General features: G+C 42.4%; 1 protein-coding gene and 1 long non-coding RNA gene across 3 annotated transcripts in view; both read left to right on the top strand.

Moving 5' to 3' along the window:
• Positions 1–19,405, top strand: part of SDK1 (sidekick cell adhesion molecule 1) — a 980,492-nt gene that overhangs the window by 62,959 nt on the left and 898,128 nt on the right. The gene's annotated exons all lie outside the window — the stretch shown is intronic.
• On the top strand, positions 59–18,122 carry LOC138846956 (uncharacterized). Its single transcript, XR_011384495.1, has 3 exons — positions 59–174; positions 903–15,124; positions 17,940–18,122. It is a non-coding gene; the product is annotated as an uncharacterized lncRNA (long non-coding RNA).

The raw sequence follows: 19,405 nt of genomic DNA on the forward strand, positions 1-19,405 counted from the left end.
CTGTCTCTCTCTCTCACTGTCCACTCTGCCTGTCAAAAAAAAAAAATAAAAAAAAAAAAAAAAGAGCACCAGATCAGCTGCTCCACTTCCATCCAGCTTCCTGCTAAGATACCTGGGAAAGCAGCAGAAGACGGCCAAGTTCTTGAGCTCTGCCACGCAGGAGAGGAGACCCAGGTGAGCGCCAGGCCACTTAGGGAATGAATCAGCAGGTAGAAGGTGTCTCCCCGTAACTCTGCCTTTCAGATAAATACATCTTAGGAAAAAGAAAAAAGGCATGTGACATGTTTCAGAAACCCAAATTCCAGGATGGGCTGTAGATCTCCTGAAAGATAATTCAATGTTGTCTGTTTACCCTGGTCATGTCTTTGCCTTGCAGTCTTCTGGTCCGGTGTCTGCCAGGAGCATTTCCTGTGTAGTAGTGAATTATTTTGTACCATGAAATCTGAGATTTGTTTCCTGTTAGATTCTGGCTGTAATTTTTTGTCTTGGGAAGTACCTCACCCTTGTGTAGATTATACAGCTTGGGCGGCTGTGACACCAGTGATCAACCATTGTCAGCCTCAGGGACTCTCAGTGTCTTCACATGCTGTAGTCATTCAGTTCTTGTTATCTCCCTCTCTGTTATGTGTAATAATTATATTATTAATAATAATTAAAATTATAATTAATTACTAATGTGTAATAATTAAAATGAACAATCTCATTGTTAAATGTTTGTGGAGTTTGTACTGTTAGATAAACTTTTTTGTGTCTCAATTGCAACTTTCAATAACTCCTACTCTTAAAATCTTTGAGGGGGAGGTGGGGCTGGTGTTTTTGTGTAGTGGGTAAAGTAGCAGCCTGTCAGGCTCGCATCCCATTGGGCACCGGTTTGAGACCTGTCTGTCCCACTTTCATTCCAGATCCCTGATAATGGCCTGGGAAAAGCAGAGAAGATGGCCTACAAGGGAGAGCTGGAAGAGAAACTCCTGGCTTTGGCCTAGTCCTTCCTTGGCTGTTGCAGCCAGTTTGGGGAATAAATCAGCAGATGGAAGATCTCTTTCTATCTCTGTCTCTCCTCTCTCTCTCTCTCTGTAACATTGCCTTTTAAATAAATAAATAAATAAAATCTTAAAAAACAATGCTGCAAATCAAGAATCCAGAATGGACTGTGTTGTACATGTGGTTTCCAGTGAAGAAGGTGAGTCCCATTGACTTCCCTGTTACCCGAGTTCGGGCTAGTTGGTGACTTGTCCAGTTCAAGGATAGCACACCTGGGCTGGTGGAACTCCTGTTGATATAGCAGGCGGATTGGATTAGATCGATTAGATTTGTGATCTGGAGACCACGCCTTCACCATGCCTCCTGTGATTTTACACCCTTACCTGCCAGACTATGTAACCACTCCCCTTTGGAAGTGAATAAAAGGCCTGGAGCATGGTGGGCCCTTTGCTTATTGTCCGGCACTTCCAGGCATGCTGCCTTCTAGCCACCCACTCTCTGCTTTCCTGCCCTTGTTTTGTTACCTGTGTCTACTGCTAACTGTAGACTTGATCCAGGTGGCTCCTGGCCTGGTCTCTAACCTAATATGGACCCAACTTAATTTGTAGACTTCCGTCTACCCTAAGCATCTCTCTCCCCTACATAAAGCCCTCACTTTCCTGTGTATTTCTCACTGAATAAATACTTAAAAAACTGTACCATGTTGCCTGTTTCATTTATAAGTAGCCACTATTTAGAATTCGTATCTTAAATTTATGGCAAGAACCCTTGAAATTTGGAGTAAATGTACCCGACTTCACTATGAGCCTTCCTGTAGGGCTATTGGTCTGCTCTCGGATTTTTCCCAGGCTCCACCTTGCGCGCTCATTCTGCCGGCATCGCAGACACCGGTCTGTGGTCCTGATATATGCAACTACTTGAAGTTCTATGAATGTACTTTGCTCACTGTTACCTTAGTAGCAATAACAGTAATTAGAGCTAACATTTATTAAACACTTACTTTGCCAGACACTTTACATGCATTATCTTATTTAATCCTCACAGCAAGAGCATGAGGGTAGGTGCCATTATTGCCCTCATTAAATAGAAATGAGAAAGTTGGGGCATGGAGTGCTTAAGTGATTTGTCTAGGATCACACCGCTATAAAGTAGAGGAGCAAGGATCCAACCTTAATCTCTGGTGTTTTAACAGTTGCAATTGTTAATACTTGCAGATGTTTTTTTGCCTTTATAGAATTGGAACCTAACGTCACCTTTGAGGGCAAACTTATTGTTTGAAGGGTCACTAGGTAGGTTTTTTGTTAATCTAAATTATGACAAGATCTTACTCTGGAAGTGGAAGTCACATTTACATGTGTAAAAATCCAGATCTCTCCCCCACTTTGGGTAGTATTTTATTTTTACATTTTAAAAGCTTTTTAAGGTTTAAAGAAAATTATACTCCATATATTTAAAGACTTATTTATTTGGAAGGTGGCATTATAGAGGCAGAGAAAAAGAGGGGGGTCTTCCATCCACTTGTTCACGCCCCACTGGTCACAGCGGCCGGAGTTGAGCCGATTTGAAGCCAGAAGCCTCTTCTGGGTTTCCCAAGTGGGTACAGGGGCCCAAGCACTTGGGCCATCTTCTGCTGCTTTCCCAGGCACATTAGCAGAGAGCTGGATCAGAAGTGGAGCAGGTGGGACCCAAACCGGTGCTCATACGGGATTGCTAGTGTTGCAGGCAGCTTCACCTGCTACACCACCGTGCCAGTGCTAAACTCCATATTTAACTTGGAATTCCATAAATTCATTCTTCTTAGCAAATATTTTAAAAATTGTGCTAGATTTCTAGTTTAAAATTTGAAATTGAAGGATAGCAATTCATCTTATTTGATCAGTTTTTGTCAGTGCTAATTTAAGGAATGTAGGTAACTTTGGTTGATAAGAAGACTCAACACTAACCAACAATCCAATTTATCTGTTATTTCTATGAGTTTTATTTTTTTTTGCTAGCCCGACATCTTATTTTAATCCTTTAAAAATTTTATTTAAGGTATACAAATTTCATGCATTTCATGTAAACAGATTTAGGAACATAGTGATACTTCCCACCCCACCACACCCCCTTTCCCACCCATATTCCCACTTCTTTTTCAGTGAAAAAATGAAAAGTCTGTAGGCATTTAGAGGTGTTCAAGACGTGGGTTTCCGGAAGATTGATCTTTGGGTTGTGGTAAGCCCCGGGATGTCCTGTGACCAGGTGGAATGGAGAATTGGAGCAGGTAAATATCTATGGCAGCACTCCAGTCTTTAAATGGGAGATGAATTAAAATCACACCAGGTAGAGGACAGCACTTTTTTTTTTTAAATTCTATTTAATGTATACAGGTTTCATGTATCTGATGAAAACAGATTTAGGAGCATAGTAATACTTCCTACCCTACCTCCCTCCCGCCCATGCTCCAGTTCTTCTCCTCCTCCCTTTCCTGCTTCCACTCTTAATTTTTTTTAAAGATATATTTATTTACTTGAAAGGCAGAGTTACAGACAGAGAGAGTCTTCTATCCACTGATTCAACTCCTCAAAGGGCTGCAGTGGCTGGGGCTGGGGTAGGCTGAAGCCAGGAGCCTAGAATTCCATCTTGGTCACCCATGGGTGACAGTGGCCCAAGCACTTGAGCCATCTTCTGCTTTCCCAGGCCATCAGCAGGGAGCTGGATCGGAAGTGGAGCAACCAGGAATTTAGTGCTCATATGGGATGCTGGTGCTGCAGGCGGATGCTTAACCTACTATACTACAGCGCTGTCCCCCCAACTCTTAAATTTTACAAAGATCTATTTTCAGTATTCTTTACACTTAATAAAGTTAACCCTACACTAATTACAGAGTTGAAAAATAGTATTAAGAAACAACAATGTTCCCCATCAGTAGAGACAAAGGCTGTAAAAAATCAGCTAATATCAAAAGACAACTCTGTTATTGAAGTAAATGGCTACTTTAAGAGGAACTTAAAGTGAACACTGGAAAAGAAGAATTAAGCCATACCAAGTAAGGCTGGTTATATATCTTTTAAAATTACTTTTGTTTAGAGGCATAGAGACAGACCTTACATCCACTAGTTGATTCCCCAAATTCCTGCAACAGCTGGGGCTGGGACAGGCCCAAGCCAGAACCCAGAACTCAAGCCAGGTCTCCTGTGAATGACAGGGACTCAAGTAACTTGATCCTTTACTGCTGCCTTGTAGGATGTTCCTTAGCAGGAAGTTGCAATTGGAAGCAAAGCCAGGACTCAAACCTAGGCATTCTGAAATGGGATGTGGGTCCTGTAAGGTGTGTCTTAACCACTGTGCCAGAGGCCGCCTCCTTAGCTAGTTGTGTCTTTGTTAAAAAGCATAGCAAAAATATTAATGGAGAACATTAATAAGAACATTAGAATTAGTAAGAAGAAAGCCAGTGACGACACATATGAAAAGTTTAGTAAATTGAGAAAATTCTTCATTTTCCTTGTTTACAAAATAAATTGGAGGGGCCGCCACTGTGGCATAGCTGGTAAAGCCGCTGCCTGCAGTTCTGACATCCCTTATGAGTGCTGGTTCGAATCCCGGCTGCTTTACTTCCCATCCAGCTCTCTGCTATGGCCTGGGAAAACAGTAGAAGATGGCCCAAGTCCTTGGGCCCCTGCACCCATGTGGGAGACCCGGAAAAGTCTCCTGTCTCCTGGCTTCAGATCGACACATTTCTGGCCATTGTAGCCAAATGGGGAGTGAACCAACGGATGGAAGACACCTCTCTCTAACTCTGACTTTCAAATAAATAAATCTTTAAAAAAAAGAAATTGTAGTTTTACTTCATTACCAAAGTCTGCAGTTGAATTCTTCCTGTTCCCCCAAAGACCTATGGTCTCCCTTGTGTTCCTGCCCATGAAGTTGCTCTCTGTTTCCTGCATATAGAAGTCAGCCTGCTAAGATCTGTTTGTCCCTACACACTCCAGTTAAATGCCACTTCCTCCAAGAATTCCTCCCCAGTTGACAAGCTAGAAATATTTGTTCTTAGAATAATGTTGTACTATTCTGGACAGTACTTTATGTAGGTCTTGGGATAGTTTGTCGTATGTGAAACAGCAGTTGATAGGTAAAAGAGCATGACTGATTCACATTAGTGGTGTTCATATTGTCTTGAGTGTGTAGCATATAGAGGGAGGTTCAGATTCCTGGAGACTTGTGAATGCTGAGGTGCTGCCACTGTGAGACCGTGAGGGGTGGGATGTTTTTGACAGATGGGCTGGTAGGGAGGTTAGAATTCCAAGTGAGGAGGCTTCGCAATGAATGAGAGGAGGTTGGGTATTAGAGGAGACCTGGTGTGTCCTTCTAAAGCCATGACTGTCTGCCTACACCACCTGATGGAGCAGGAGCAGAGCAGATTTGCCTGCTCTCACCTACTCTCTGATTATACAAGCAAGCTTGTTCTGCAGACATTGGACCCAAAGCTCTGTCCAAGGTGGTTTTGTTTTTTCTTTGTTTCTCTCTCTTTTTAAATAAAGATTTATTTATTTACTTGTTATTTATTTGCAAGGCTGAGTTACAGAGAGAGGGAGAGAAAGAGTAAAGTCTTCCATCTACTACTTTACTCCCTAAAAGGCTGCAAAGACTGGGGCTAGGCCAGGCTGATTGATGCCAGGAGCTTATTCTGGGTCTTCAACATGGGTACAAGGGTCCAAGCATTTGGGCCATCTTCCACTAGTTTCCCAGGCACATTAGCAGGGAGCCAGATACAGCACCAGCCTCCAGGGTGGTTTTCTATCTAGACGACCTAGTTATCTCTAGTCTCCCTGGAGTTTAGTTTTTCCTAATATTTGAGGGCCAGGGGCTAATTCACTAGGACAGGATTTCCCTGTAGTTGGTTTTCAATTTTGTTCTGAATTTAGTTTATATTCCTAAACAGTTTTATAAGTTTTTTCTCCCAGTGCCCTTAGAGGAAGTTACTTGCTTCTGAACCTCTGGGGTACCATTTTAGTAAATTAAGAATTCAGTCCATTGAATGGACCCATGTGGCCTGAAAGAGTTAATACAGTTTCTTAAGTACTTCATTAATACCCAGGGAATAATTTATACGTTAGAGCGTGGCTTAATATCTAGCCAGTTACACAGTATTGATTTTTTTCTTCTGTAAAGTAAGCCCCCAAATACAACTATAGGTTGAAATTTAAGGATCCTGCTCCATAAATATGTAAATATGTGTAATGTTTAAGAGAAGGAATATTATTACTATAATAAAGTTGAGGTAGATTAAATTCCAGCTCAGCCTTACTCTTCTGTGGGACTTGGTAAGCAAACCTTTCTACATTTTTCTCTTCTCTAACATGAGGGGATGATGTTTATAGCAGAGAGCATAGCACAGAGAGTTTAGGGCAGAACCCAGGTGCGCTGTTTAGGTTTAATTTTTGGCTTCACTCCTTGATACTGATCTTAGGCAATTTAATTAGCATCTTTGACTCAGCTAGCTTTTCTGACCTGTAAACTGGAATATTTTAAGTGCCTACCTTATAAAACTGTTTTGGAGGTAAGTACTGAATGCATGTGGGCTTTTAACTTGCTATTACTGATTGTTAGGACTTTTTGAGCAGATCAAATGAAATGAATGACAAAAACTGCCCACTGCTGTTTCTGGAACACAGTAACAAATGCTGCATGAAGGATGGCCTTTACTGTTATGCATTACCTAGGGTTCATCTCTGGAGAATCGCAGTTTCCAGGTGTAGCTGTTGTAAGCCACTCACTATGTAAAATAGTTTGATGCTTCGCACCTTGATTATCCTGTTGTAAGGCTCAGTCCAATCTCTGGACACACATTGTGTGTGTGTTACTGTGGAGTTTTTATGACTGCCCTGCTTTTTTTTTTTTTTTTTTTTTTTTAATGCCTTAGGCAGCAGTACCTTGAAGTGACCTTCAGTTTTGTCACTTTATTTCCTTCCTGCTGTATCCCAAAGCGCTCTCCTGCCTTTGCTGCTGCTTTGTGTAGTCCTCCATTGCCCTCAGATGCCTGTGGCTGTGGTCATCAACCTGACTTTATGGGGACTGTGGTTTTGTGATAAGAGCAGAGTCTCAACCTTATTAGATTATGGATCATTATCACTTAAGGGGAAAATCACTCTTGATGTTGTCACCACTGAAAGAGGCCAGCTTCTCAGACTGGAAAGGGAGGGCCTTGGATGGAAGGGTGTAAGAGGAACGTGGGGTTCGTGTAGGAGGACTGCCGGCTCAATTCATGGACCTGAGTGTGACAGGCCATGATGTTCGGGAAGGGACTTCCCGACATCTATTCCAAAGGGCTTGCTTTGTGGAGGCAGGGAACAAAGAAATGAAGACTATGGACAAGGAGCCTGTGAAGTTAAACCTGCCTTTTGGGATCAGAGTACATGGATCTTAAGACAGCAACTTGGGTAGATATGAGGGATTTAAGTCCCTTGATAGAGAGCAGGAAGAGGCCTGCTCTCCAGCCCTGTGCTAGCTTTTGTGTAGAACAATAATGAAAGTTCATGCTATTGATTGTCATGTGGTGAGGTACCCAGTTGAGTCAATCAGTATACAATGGCTCAAAGAGGAGAGAGACACACACACACCCAGCTCAGCAAAAAACACAACAGAATGAATATGCCGCAGAGAAGGGTTTTCATTTAGCAGTGAGCTCAGAAAAGTGAGACTTGAACAAAATGTTTGTCAGTGCCTACGCTATCGCAGAGAGGGTACTGTGGGGCAGGCATATTCCCATAGTGGAGCTGGGAGCAACGTGATATCTTGAACGTGGGAAACCAGCCAATTCTTTCCTTTATTGTGATTCCATGTTTCCTGAGCATTTTTCTGATTATTATTGGTAGTTTAGTGGGACGGATTACATGGAGCAGAAAGGTTTAGTGTTTTTGGCAGTTACTGTCTTGTAAATTACAGCTAACATTGAAAGTTGGCCATTTTGCTTTATATAATTGATTGTCTTTGACTGTGTTTATCCTAATGTATTCTTCCTAAGTCTGCTTACCTCCAGGCCAATGACAAGGTCTTTGGGTAGCAAGAGTGACCTGTCCTATTCTCCAAGTGTTGGTAGTAGCTGGTAACCTTTTATCAAGGCTGTCTGTTCACCTCTCGTGATTGATCATATACAATGATAATTTTTTTGAGATTTATTTATTTATTGAGGGGCACAGTTACAGATGGAGAGAGACAGAGGTCTTCTATCTGCTGGTTCACTCCCCAAATGGCTGCAATGGCCAGAGCTGGGCTGATCTGAAGCCAGGAGCCAGGAGCTTCCTCTGGGTCTCCCATGTGGGTGCAGAAGCTCAAGTGCTTTGACCATCCTCCACTGACTTGCTAGGCTGTTAGTAGAGAGCTGGATCAGAAAAGGAGTGGCCCGGGACACAAGCTGGTGGCCATATAAGATTCTGGCACCTCAGGAGGAGGCTTAACCTACTACTATGCAGTGCCGGCCCCATGTACCATGAATTTGCACAAAACAAAAATAACATCATTTTAAGTTTTTTTCCTCCATTAAAAGTGAAATAATACTGCTTTTGTTTCTGAGGAATTTGGCTTCAGCTGGTTTTTATTTTCGGCTAGGTGTTAAAAGAGAGTTATGATAGGGTAAACACAGTTAGTGACATCTGGCTGCCACAAGGATCAATAACTTTTGATACATAGATATCTATTTTGTGATAATATACTGAGGTTTCCTTGGATAAAACCAGAAGAATAAAAACTAATTTGGAAGCAGCTGATTACTGCCTAACAGCAGTAGTTCTGAGAGCCTGTTGCCATTGTTTTTAATGGGCAGCCTTGTACTTCCATAGATTGGTTAATCTTAAAGACCAGATGGCAGTTGTTTCAAAATTTCATCAAGATTTTATGTCTTGTGTTTTGCTATCAGCTAAAAGCATGAGAATTTATTAACTAAGAATGTTAGATATATATATATTCATATAAAAGAAAGAATAAAATTGATGGATCATTTTATTTACCTAATAATTTATTGTCATTACTCAAAAAAAATCCAGTGAAAAAAAGAAAAAGAGATGTTAACATCATTGTTTACCATGAAGAGAAGAAACATACAATAGGGAGGGAAAACAAAGCACAAAATAAAATGAGTTACACATCCACATGTCAATAATTAGAATGAATGTAAATAGATGGGATCATTCAATGGTAAGACACAGGTGGGCAGCTTAGATATAAAAACAAAATCTGAGATGCTAGGTTTACAAGCATGTCTGAAACAGACAAAGCAGAAGAAAGGAAACGTTTTCAGGTTTGCTCAAAGGAAAGCTGACGTTGCTACGGTGATATGAGACAGAATAGACGTTTAGGCAGAAGCATTAGTAGAGTGAAGCTCCAACACTAGATATAAGTATGGTCTAAGAATCCTGAGTGCAATGTAGTGAAGATCTAGAGGAGAGGAAGGTAAACTGCTGAATGACAACGCTGAGGGGACAGTGTGCGTGTCTTTCAGAACAATCATGATGAAACTGGTAGAAAATTCAGAAGCTTCCGGGAAATGTCAGTAGTACAGTTAGCAAATATGACCTCACAGATGAAAACAGACCTTTGCATTTTCTGTAGAACGTGTTCTTTCGAGTACATGTGGAACATAGGACGTTTAGTACGCGTAGGACAGCAAAGCAAGTCTTAACAGCTTTAAAATGATTGAAATCACATTTTGCCAGACCATTGTAGAATTACGCAAGAAACCAATAAAAGATAGCAGTAACATCCCTGCATGTCTAGAAGTTGAGAAATACATTTTGTAAACAAAGTCTTATTTTAAAAAGTTTATAAAAATTACTTAAAAATGTGAAATGACACCACTGAGTTGCTGAACCTGATAATTGTATAGTTGTCAGTATTTGAAAGTATTGTTTTTGAAATCCAAATATTTGATATTTACATATTCTAGGGATGCCTAGTACTTTTTTTTTTTTTTTTTTTTTTTTTTTTTTTGGACAGGCAGAGTTAGTGAGAGAGAGAGACAGAAAGGTCTTCCTTTTTCCGTTGGTTCACCCCTCAAGTGGCTGCTGTGGCCGGTGCGCTGCGCCGATCTGAAGCCAGGAGCCAGGTGCTTATTCCTGGTCTCCCATGCAGGTGCAGGCCCAAGTACTTGGGCCATCCTCCATTGCACTCCCGGGCCACAGCAGAGAGCTGGACTGGAAGAGGAGCAACTGGGACAGAATCCGGCGCCCCAACCGGGACTAGAACCTGGTGTGCCGGCGCCACAGGTGGAGGATTAGCCTAGTGAGCCGCGGCGCCAACCTGGGATAAATTTCTGAAAGCCTCTGGGGTTTCCCACCATGCCCAGGCCTGTTGCAAGGGATGATATTTCCCCTCTGTCATAGATGAAGACGCACAGATTAATAGGTGTAGGGAGTGTGTGTGTCATCGTTGGGTTCCTAGAGCAGATGAACAGGAGTACAAGTGTTCCATATTTGAGCGTGTCCTCTTTGCCTCCATATAAAGTGCTCTTCCATGTTCTCTCATCCATTGGGACATAGGTGGGAATCCAGAGCGCAGTGCAGTTAGCTTGCCTAGGTAATGCATTCCATGGCAGAACTGAGCTCTGAATCTACACTAGTATTATTTAAGACAAATAATAAAACCAGGGCTGTGCACCATTTGGAAGACAATGTGACTTGTACGTGTGAAACTGGTTTACTTTATGGGGAAGCTCTAGTTATATGATGATAACTAAGCTGCAGTTGATTTTCTCATGTTCTTTAAATCGGTGTGGGATAGCACTTGCCAAATACAGTCCTTTTTATTCATGTAATTTGCTAATTCTATAGAAATATTTTACGAAAATTAGCAGCAAGGTTTTTTTTCATAGCTGGAGGCTTTAGAATAGGTCTAAAAATTGTGAATAGCCTCTGAAATAGGATTACTCTGTTAAAATATAAATAAGTTATTCACATAGATAATAGTTACTTTTAAGTTGTAGCTGTCCACTCTGGCCTCAGAATCAGCCCTTAAGGCATTCAGATCTGGCTAAAAAGCCCATGAGAGTTTCTCAGGCATGGAAAGCCAAGACACTGTGGCAAAAAATGACCTAAATGAAAGATCTCGGTGAGTGAGATCTCAGTGGAAGGAGGGACCATCAAAGAAGGCAGTACCTTTCTCTGAAGGGAGGAGAGAACTTGTACTTTGATTCTGGACTTGTCTAAATAAGGCTGGAGTTTGTGAACTCAAGAGACTTCCATAGCCTTGGCAGCTCATAACAAGAGCCTCGGGTGATTACTGACGTCATAAATAAGATGTCAATTGTGAAATCAACAATGGGAGTCACTGTGCACTTACTCTTCATGTAGGATCTCTGTCCATAGAGTGTTGTACTATGCAAATTAACAGTAAAAGTAATCTTCAAACAGTACTTTATCCTTTGTGTGTCTGTGTGGGTGCAAACTGTTGAAATCTTTACTCAGTATAGAGTTGATCTTTCTGTATATAAAGATAATTAAAAATGAATTCTTTTTTTTTTATTTTTTGACAGAGTGGACAGTGAGAGAGATAGAGAGAAAGGTGTTCCTTTGCCATTGGTTCACCCTCCAATGGCCGCCACGGCTGGCGCGCTACGGCCGGTGCACTGCGCTGATCCGATGGCAGGAGCCAGGTACTTATCCTGGTCTCCCATGGGGTGCAGGGTCCAAGCACTTGGCCCATCCTCCACTGCACTCCCTGGCCACAGCAGAGAGCTGGCCTGGAAGAGGGGCAACCGGGACAGAATCCGGCACCCCAACCAGGACTAGAACCCGGTGTGCCGGCGCCGCTAGGCGGAGGATTAGCCTAGTGAAAATGAATCTTAATGAAGAATGGGACAAGAGAGGGAGTAGGAGATAGGATTGTTTGCGGGTGGGAGGGTGGTTATGGGGGGAAGAACTGGCATAATCCAAAAGTTGTACTTTTGAAATTTATATTTATTAAATAAAATTTTTCTATTAAAAATAAAATAATAAAAATTATAGTTTTCCATGTGAGAGAAATGTCCAGATGTATTGTTTGCCATTTGTAAATTTAAATATCAATTCTGCTATGTTTCCAGTCTGACTTCTTGACCTTTCTTTGCTATCAACTCTGGAAATCTTCGCTGTTCTTCTCAGTGTCTTCTTCACTTCCTCTTCATAGAGGAAATAGAAGCTATCAGTGGGAACCTGCTTCTACTTGCTGTCGACTAATCTGCAGATTTGTTCCTGTAGGTACCCATCTGTATCACTTATATTTAAGGGCCTTTCCTTAAATATACTTTGATAATTTCAGAAAGTACCCTTAATTATTATTCCCAAGTTTGTCTTCCATTAAATCTGATTTTTCATGCCTTCTGTATTCTTATATTAAATACTGAGAAGGCAGGGCACATAGAATTTAGGAGCACAACCTGAGCGTCCCTCTAATGTGAATTTGATATTCGCTAATTAAGTGCTGTTACTTTCCCAAAGTTGAGAACTCGGATAACTGGTCCAGCATCCTTGGCATTTCCCCGTCTTGTCCTCTGCTCCCACTCCAGTGTCGTGAAGACTGTACTGTGGAAATGGGACACATCCCAGCTTTAACAAGCTATCACTGCTCACCACATTGTTGAGAAAGGTGGTTTTTTTGGCCTTGAATCTAATGAATTCCCACGTCATTAGCTTTTATTTATTTGAAAGAGTTACAGAGAGGTAGAGACGGAGAGAGAGAAGTCTTCTGTCCGTTGGTTTACTCCCCAGATGGCTGCAACGGCCAGAGCTGCACTGATCTGAAGCCAGGAGCTTCCTCCAGGTCTCCCACGTGGGTGCAAGGGCCCAAGGACCTGGGCCATCTTCTGTGGCTTTCCCAGGCCATAGCAGAGAGCCGGATAGGAAGTGGAGAAGCTGGGTGTTGAACCGGCGCCCACATGGGATGCGGCACTGCAGGTGGCGGCTTATCTGCCACGCCACAGCGCCAGCCTCTTGGTTAACTCTGACACACCAACTTCTTGGTTTGTTAGAATCTTGCTGGTGACTAATACTAAATATAAATGCCTGTACTTTTAGAACAATGAATGATATTTTCCCTTCTCCAGTTACTCCTGCACCTTCTATGTTTTAAGCCGTTTTTTGGGGAGGGGTAACATGTAACATAAAGGGCCTAAGAAAGGTGTACAGTTCAGTCAGCTGTAAAATAGAAACAGAGCAGTGACCACTCAGACCAAGAAGTGTCAGACATTGTGAGGTCTCAGAGCCCTTGTGTGTATTAACTCTTTAAACATTAAGGAGGTGGGGCCAGCGCTGTGGCGCAGTGGGTTAACGCCCTGGCATGAAGTGCCAGCATCCCATATGAGCGCCGGTTCAAGACCCAGCTGCTCCACTTCCAGTCCAGCTCCCTGCTATGCCCTGGGAAAGCAGTGGAAGATGGCCCAAGTCTTTGGGCCCCTTCACCTGCGTGGGAGACTGAGAGGAGGCTCCTGGCTGCTGGCTTCAGATGGGCACAGCTCCAGCCATTGTGGCCAATTGGGGAATGAACCAGTGGATGGAACCCTCTCTCAGCCTCTCCCTGCCTCTCCTTCTCTCTCTGTGTAACTCTGACTTTCAAATAAATACATCTTTAAAAAAAGATTAAGGCAGGTCATTGTGAACTTAACCACAAGTTCCTGTAGTATAGTCCATGCAAATGAGGATGCCACAGTTTGTATTGAATATCTAGGATTCACTCCTTTAATACCTTCAGTGAGGTCTGAATTTTATTTTCATCTTTCCAGTGTTTAGTTTTTTATGTGTATTCTTTTTTTTTTTTTTTTTTTTTTTTTTGACAGGCAGAGTGGACAGTGAGAGAGAGAGGGAGAGAGAGAAAGGTCTTCCTTTGCCGTTGGTTTACCCTCCAATGGCCGCCGCGGCCAGCGCGCTGCGGCCGGCACACCGCGCTGATCCGATGGCAGGAGCCAGGTATTTATCCTGGTCTCCCATGGGGTGCAGGGCCCAAGTACTTGGGCTATCCTCCACTGCACTCCCGGGCCACAGCAGAGAGCTGGCCTGGAAGAGGGGCAACCGGGACAGAATCCGGCACCCCGACCGGGACTAGAACCCGGTGTGCCGGCGCCGCAAGGTGGAGGATTAGCTTAGTGAGCCACGGCGCCGGCCTTTATGTGTATTCTGAAGACTACTTTCTTGAACCAAGAAAGGTGTAGAGTTAAATACACTGTCTGTGATTACTTAATTTAAGCTTGTAAAATTTTTTGCAAACCTCATTATGAGATTGTTTTCTTGATGTTAATTTTAGAGATTCATTTTTTATACACATAATTTTTCTGTCTTTAAACATTTTCATTTAAAATATCTCATAGCAACACCTGCTTGGCCACATTAATCTCTTAAGAATCTCCTCCGTTTCTAACTTGGTGTCATGTGTTTGTAGATTCAGAATTTTTCCTCTGAGAGACTTTGGACACTCCTGTAGTTGTGCATGTTTATATTCATGGTTGTAGAGAATGGGATGGTGTCTGTTTTGTTGTCTTTATATGTTGTTCCCCTTTTCATCAGTCATTTCTTTTACTTGAACGTGATATAGAAACCAAACTCCAGAAAATCAAGTTCATAAGTGAGATGTAGTGGTGCTGAGATTATCTAGCTGTTACCTATAGTACTGAAGAGAAAGGGCAAGAAAGTTTGATGTATATAGCTAGGAACCCCTTTTTAGGATTTAGTTACACATGGCATAATGTGATCACCAAGTATATCTTCTGTGGTAACACTATCTTTTTAAAAAAATTAGTTTGAGAGGCAGAAATACAGAGGTCTCATCTTGCTGGTTCACTCCCTTAGAGCCCCTAGTGCCTGGAGATGCACCAGGATTGGAGCTGGGAACTCAGTCCAGATCTCCCACATAGAAACCCGAACCCAGTTACTTGAGCCATCACTTTTACCTCCTGGGGTCTGCATTGGCAGGAAGCTGAAGTCAGGAATCCAAGTGGAATGTGGGTGTTTTCACTGCTGAGCTATAGCCCCACTGCAAACAGTATTTTTTTTTTAAAGGTTTATTTATTCATTTGGAAGTCAGAGTTAAACAGAGAAGGAGAGGCAGAGAAAGAGGTCTTCCATCCACTGGTTCACTACCCAGATGGCCGCAACAGTCAGAGCTGCACTGATCTGAAGCCAGGAGCGTTTTCCGGGTCTCCCACGTGAGTGCAGGGGCCCAAGGACTTGGACCATCTTCTACTGCTTTCCTAGGCCAGAACAGAGAGCTGGATCGGAAGCAGAGCAGCCAGGATTCGAACTGGCACCCAAATGGGATGCTGGCACTGCAGTTGGCAACCTCACCCGCTATGCAACAGCGGCAGCCCCAGAGACAGTATTTTAAAAACAAAAACATTAACCTTTCTTTGCTATTGGATTTGTGGTTTGTGATTGTGCATATCTTTTTCCCTCTGGTGTATGCTTAGTTATGCATAGTCGATATATTTCTCAGTTAAACTTACTTAAAAGGTATATTATTAGGCTACACAAGAAATGTAGCATAATTAAACTTTAAACCATTAATGATATTTATAGATTGATGTATAAGTTGTTCCTTTTCATTTCTTGTTCTAGAAGTGGTAATATGTGACAATTTGTTTCGATAGTAATTTTAATGAAGGGGCAATATCTGGAACAATTAGCTAATCTAATCATTACACTGTTCTTTTACAACATAAGGTATGACTCATAAGAGTTTTTCTCTAAGAGCAATCTCAAAATAGAATTAAGTGCTTTGGAATCACTATGCAGCTAGAATGTTCTGTGGGATTGAAGGTTGTAGCAGTTCTGAGCATTGATAATGATTCTGAAAATTCATCCAGTTGGCAGTCATGCCCTGGAAGACTTGATTTCTTAGAGCTTTCTATGTACTTGCACTGTAGTAAATAAGAATGGATCCTAGATACAGTTAGAGTGTAGTGGGGTTTAAGTGTTTAATAAAAGGATTACACATTTTAACTATTTGTTTTTTTTAGTTGCAGGTAAGGGTTAAATGATTGTTACAGATAGCTAATGCTATGTACCATAACTGGTACACCCATTTCTAGGCATGGGTTGCAGCTTTCCCCCAAGAACATGTAAATGAGAGCCCTGGTTTTCAGATTTTGTGCATGAGAACTGTGGAATTCGTGGGAGCTTCCTCAGGAATCTTCTTTGGTGTTTCTGCTGTTCGTAGCTTCATCCTAGAGGGGCAGAGTTAATGCAAGGGAAGGGCTTCTGATCAGCCAGGCCAACTGGAGCCCCATTTGGTGTCCTCTGCTGGAGGTTGTTGGTGTGCTGGCTGTGTGTGTGCAGAGTGTGGCACACGGAGGGAACAGAGCCAGGAGGCTGCAGCCCTGAAAACACGCAAGGAATGCGGGTCCTGCGAAAGCAGGGACGTCTTCATACCTTGCACAGTGAATGTATTTTCTTTTCATCTAAGCTGCTTTTCCCTGAACTTATTTGAGAAATATGTTCAGTGTGTATTGTAAGAGGCAAATTAGGAGCTACAGTAGTTTAAAAAAATCATGTAGTTTTGTTTTTAATGTGCAGATTATTCTACTTTTGTGTATTGGTGGTGATTCTGTACCTGGCCAGGATACCTTCTCTATACAGTGTTCCAGGAACAGGATTGTGATCCCTTCGTGCTGTGTCCTACTCCAGAGATCTTGGCTCTACTCTAAGGAGGCTAGAGCTGACCTGGGGAGTCCAGCAGGCTGATTACCAGCTCCACTTTTTTTTTTTTTTTTAACAGGCAGAGTGGACAGTGAGAGAGGGAGAGAGAGAGAGAGAAAGGTCTTCCTTTTGCCATTGGTTCACCCTCCAATGGCCGCCGTGGCTGGCGCACCGCACTGATCCAAAGGCAGGAGCCAGGAGCCAGGTGCTTCTTCTGGTCTCCCGTGGGGTGTAGGGCCCAAGGACCTGGGCCATCCTCCACTGCACTCCCTGGCCACAGCAGAGAGCTGGCCTGGAAGAGGGGCAACCGGGACAGAATCCGGCACCCTGACCGGGACTAGAACCCGGTGTGCCGGCGCCGCCTACCAGCTCCACTTTCAAGAGTTGAGCGACTTGAAGTATGTTCAGACCATGTTGGCATTTTTGGGAGATTCTGCCATCCGGGGTGTTGTGGAAATCACCAAAGAAATGAATACTGTTCAATAATTAAGCTCTAGCGGTAGGATTTCTTCCTGTAGCGATGGCCCTTGGAGTCTCAGGGCAAATTGAAGAATGCTCTTTGCCTTGCCCTGGAGTGACTGTCCTCATTGATTGCAGTAGAGGCTCTGACAAATTTAATGAGGAACATTTCAAAACACTTTGACTTGTGGTTCTGCTCTTTTGCTTTGTAAGTGAGAGGACCTCAGGGAGAGGAGGAAAAGTGGGTCCTTACCGCTTTCATAGTGTGGCCTTCCGCATTCTCAGACTAGAGTACCCTTCCTTTAACAGTCTAGCCACCTCTGTGAGTTTGTTATTAGTGTTGTAATGTAAACTCCAGCAGGTCAGAGGTAACTCTCCTTTTGTTCACCATTGTATTTTTTGGCTACGCTCAGCCAAAATCTGAATCAGTAGGCGCTTAATGTACAAGCTTTTGAGTGAGTGAAGCTCCTAAAGTTACCTAAATTTCACTAACTGGTGGATTCATTCTCATCAGACAGGTGCAGTGCAGAGATCTATAGGTATTTTAAAGCAATTGGTCTTTACTAGAACATCATTATGCAAATGTGCAACTTTCAAGTAGCCTAACCAGCTGCCAGGTCGGTTAATTTGTGGGGAGAGAGAGAGAGAGAGACAGAGACAGACACACTATGTCAAAAGACAAATTGATAGAGACCTTGTACTTTGAATTCTTCTAATATTAAGCCTCCTTCGGTATATGTTGGTACTCTTCCATAGACATCACTAGGCGGCTAAAGATTGCTGTTTGAAGAATGAATTTTTCTTTGCTGTGCATTTTCAAACTTGTTAGAAATGTGTCACAAGCTACTGTTGGGTTGACTGTTACAGGTTTTGTAACCCTGTTCGTTTGCTGCCACCACCTTCCCAGTCATCTGATTCACCTAATCCCAGAGCAGTGGAGAGAAGCTGTTCTTTCTGTCCAAGGCAGACCATGTTAAGCCAGAGGACCCCACCCTCTGCCACCAGAGGCCAGAGGAAGGGGTGGGATTCTTGGTGGGGGGGGGGGGGTTTAATTTGGGGAATTTCCGTATTGGAAGTGGTATGTATTCTGGGATTGTTGGACCGTGATTAGCAGTGTCTTATTCCACAGGTTTGAATAGTCATGACTCCAGTTGGCATTGAGTGAGTGTGCTGAAGAAACCAAGTGGTGAATTGGCCGTTGTATCCATCATCTTTATACTTTGGTTGAATTTTAAGGTGATAAATTTGTTATAACTTTGAGAGATCGAATGAGCAAATGATCTTAAATGTGTACCAAATTCATAGAAAAATGTGAGTTTTAACGTAGTTTTTTTCTATGTTAAATCATTCAAAACCCTTAATTGGAATTAGTACTACTTTTGTAAACATTTATGGTGGGATTGTTTGTGCTTCCCTGAAGTACCTGTGTATTAGTGTTCTTTGGTTCTGCTTTCTTGCCCCACCTACAGTGAGTTCTCTCCTCATGTTTTTGGTTCTGTGTGCTTCCTTGCACCTTCTTGTGTCTCCTTGTTCTTTGAGCTTTTCTCTGTGCTGCCATCTGCATTTCCCACATTTTCTCTGATCATCCTCTGTCTGCCTTTGATTCATTTCCTTTAAATCTGCATTTTGGCCATGTCTCATCTGTTTATTTTTTAAATTATTTATAAATCCCGGAAGGCAGTTTTATATAGGATAAGAACCAGGCACTTGTCTGCTTCCTGATGAATTACTCTGTAGCTGCCACCTTTTTAGAACCCTGAGCTAGAATTTTTCTCTTGTTATGCAAAGTAAATGAGGCACTAACTGCAGGTTTATTAGTTGGTAGGGGTGGGGGGAATAGTACTGTAGTTGATTCATGACCAGTGTAGCACTGCAAGTTTCTAATTTCAAAAATAACTAGCAGATTTTTTAAGAGTGATATTTAAAGTGCTGTAGCAATAATAGATGCTGAAAAGTAAGCCTTGTGTATAGCCTAGTGATTTTAAAAAACCTTCTTTAAGTGTTCAAGACCTATACCTTAGAGTAGAATAATTTTCAGTGACAACTCTTATTTTCTCTACATGGAGTTATGTCTTTGAACCATACTTTATTGCAAAACTCACAAACCTAAAGGATTTAAAGTTTATTATTGTGATTTTAGAGCAGGGTGGAAAGGAAGGGGAAGAAAGATTATTTTCCTGAGTGAAGGGACCTAGTGCTTATAATAACATTTTGATCTGGGGACTATGCTGTGATAAATAACTTGCATTGTTGAATCTGGATGGAATTAACCTCAGGGGAGCCCTGTCTATCTCTGAAGCATTAGGAACCGATTATGGCTGCGTGTGATCTGT

The sequence above is a fragment of the Oryctolagus cuniculus genome, chromosome 19, assembly GCF_964237555.1.
Source record: "Oryctolagus cuniculus chromosome 19, mOryCun1.1, whole genome shotgun sequence".
In the NCBI taxonomy this organism is placed as follows: Eukaryota; Metazoa; Chordata; class Mammalia; order Lagomorpha; family Leporidae; genus Oryctolagus; species Oryctolagus cuniculus.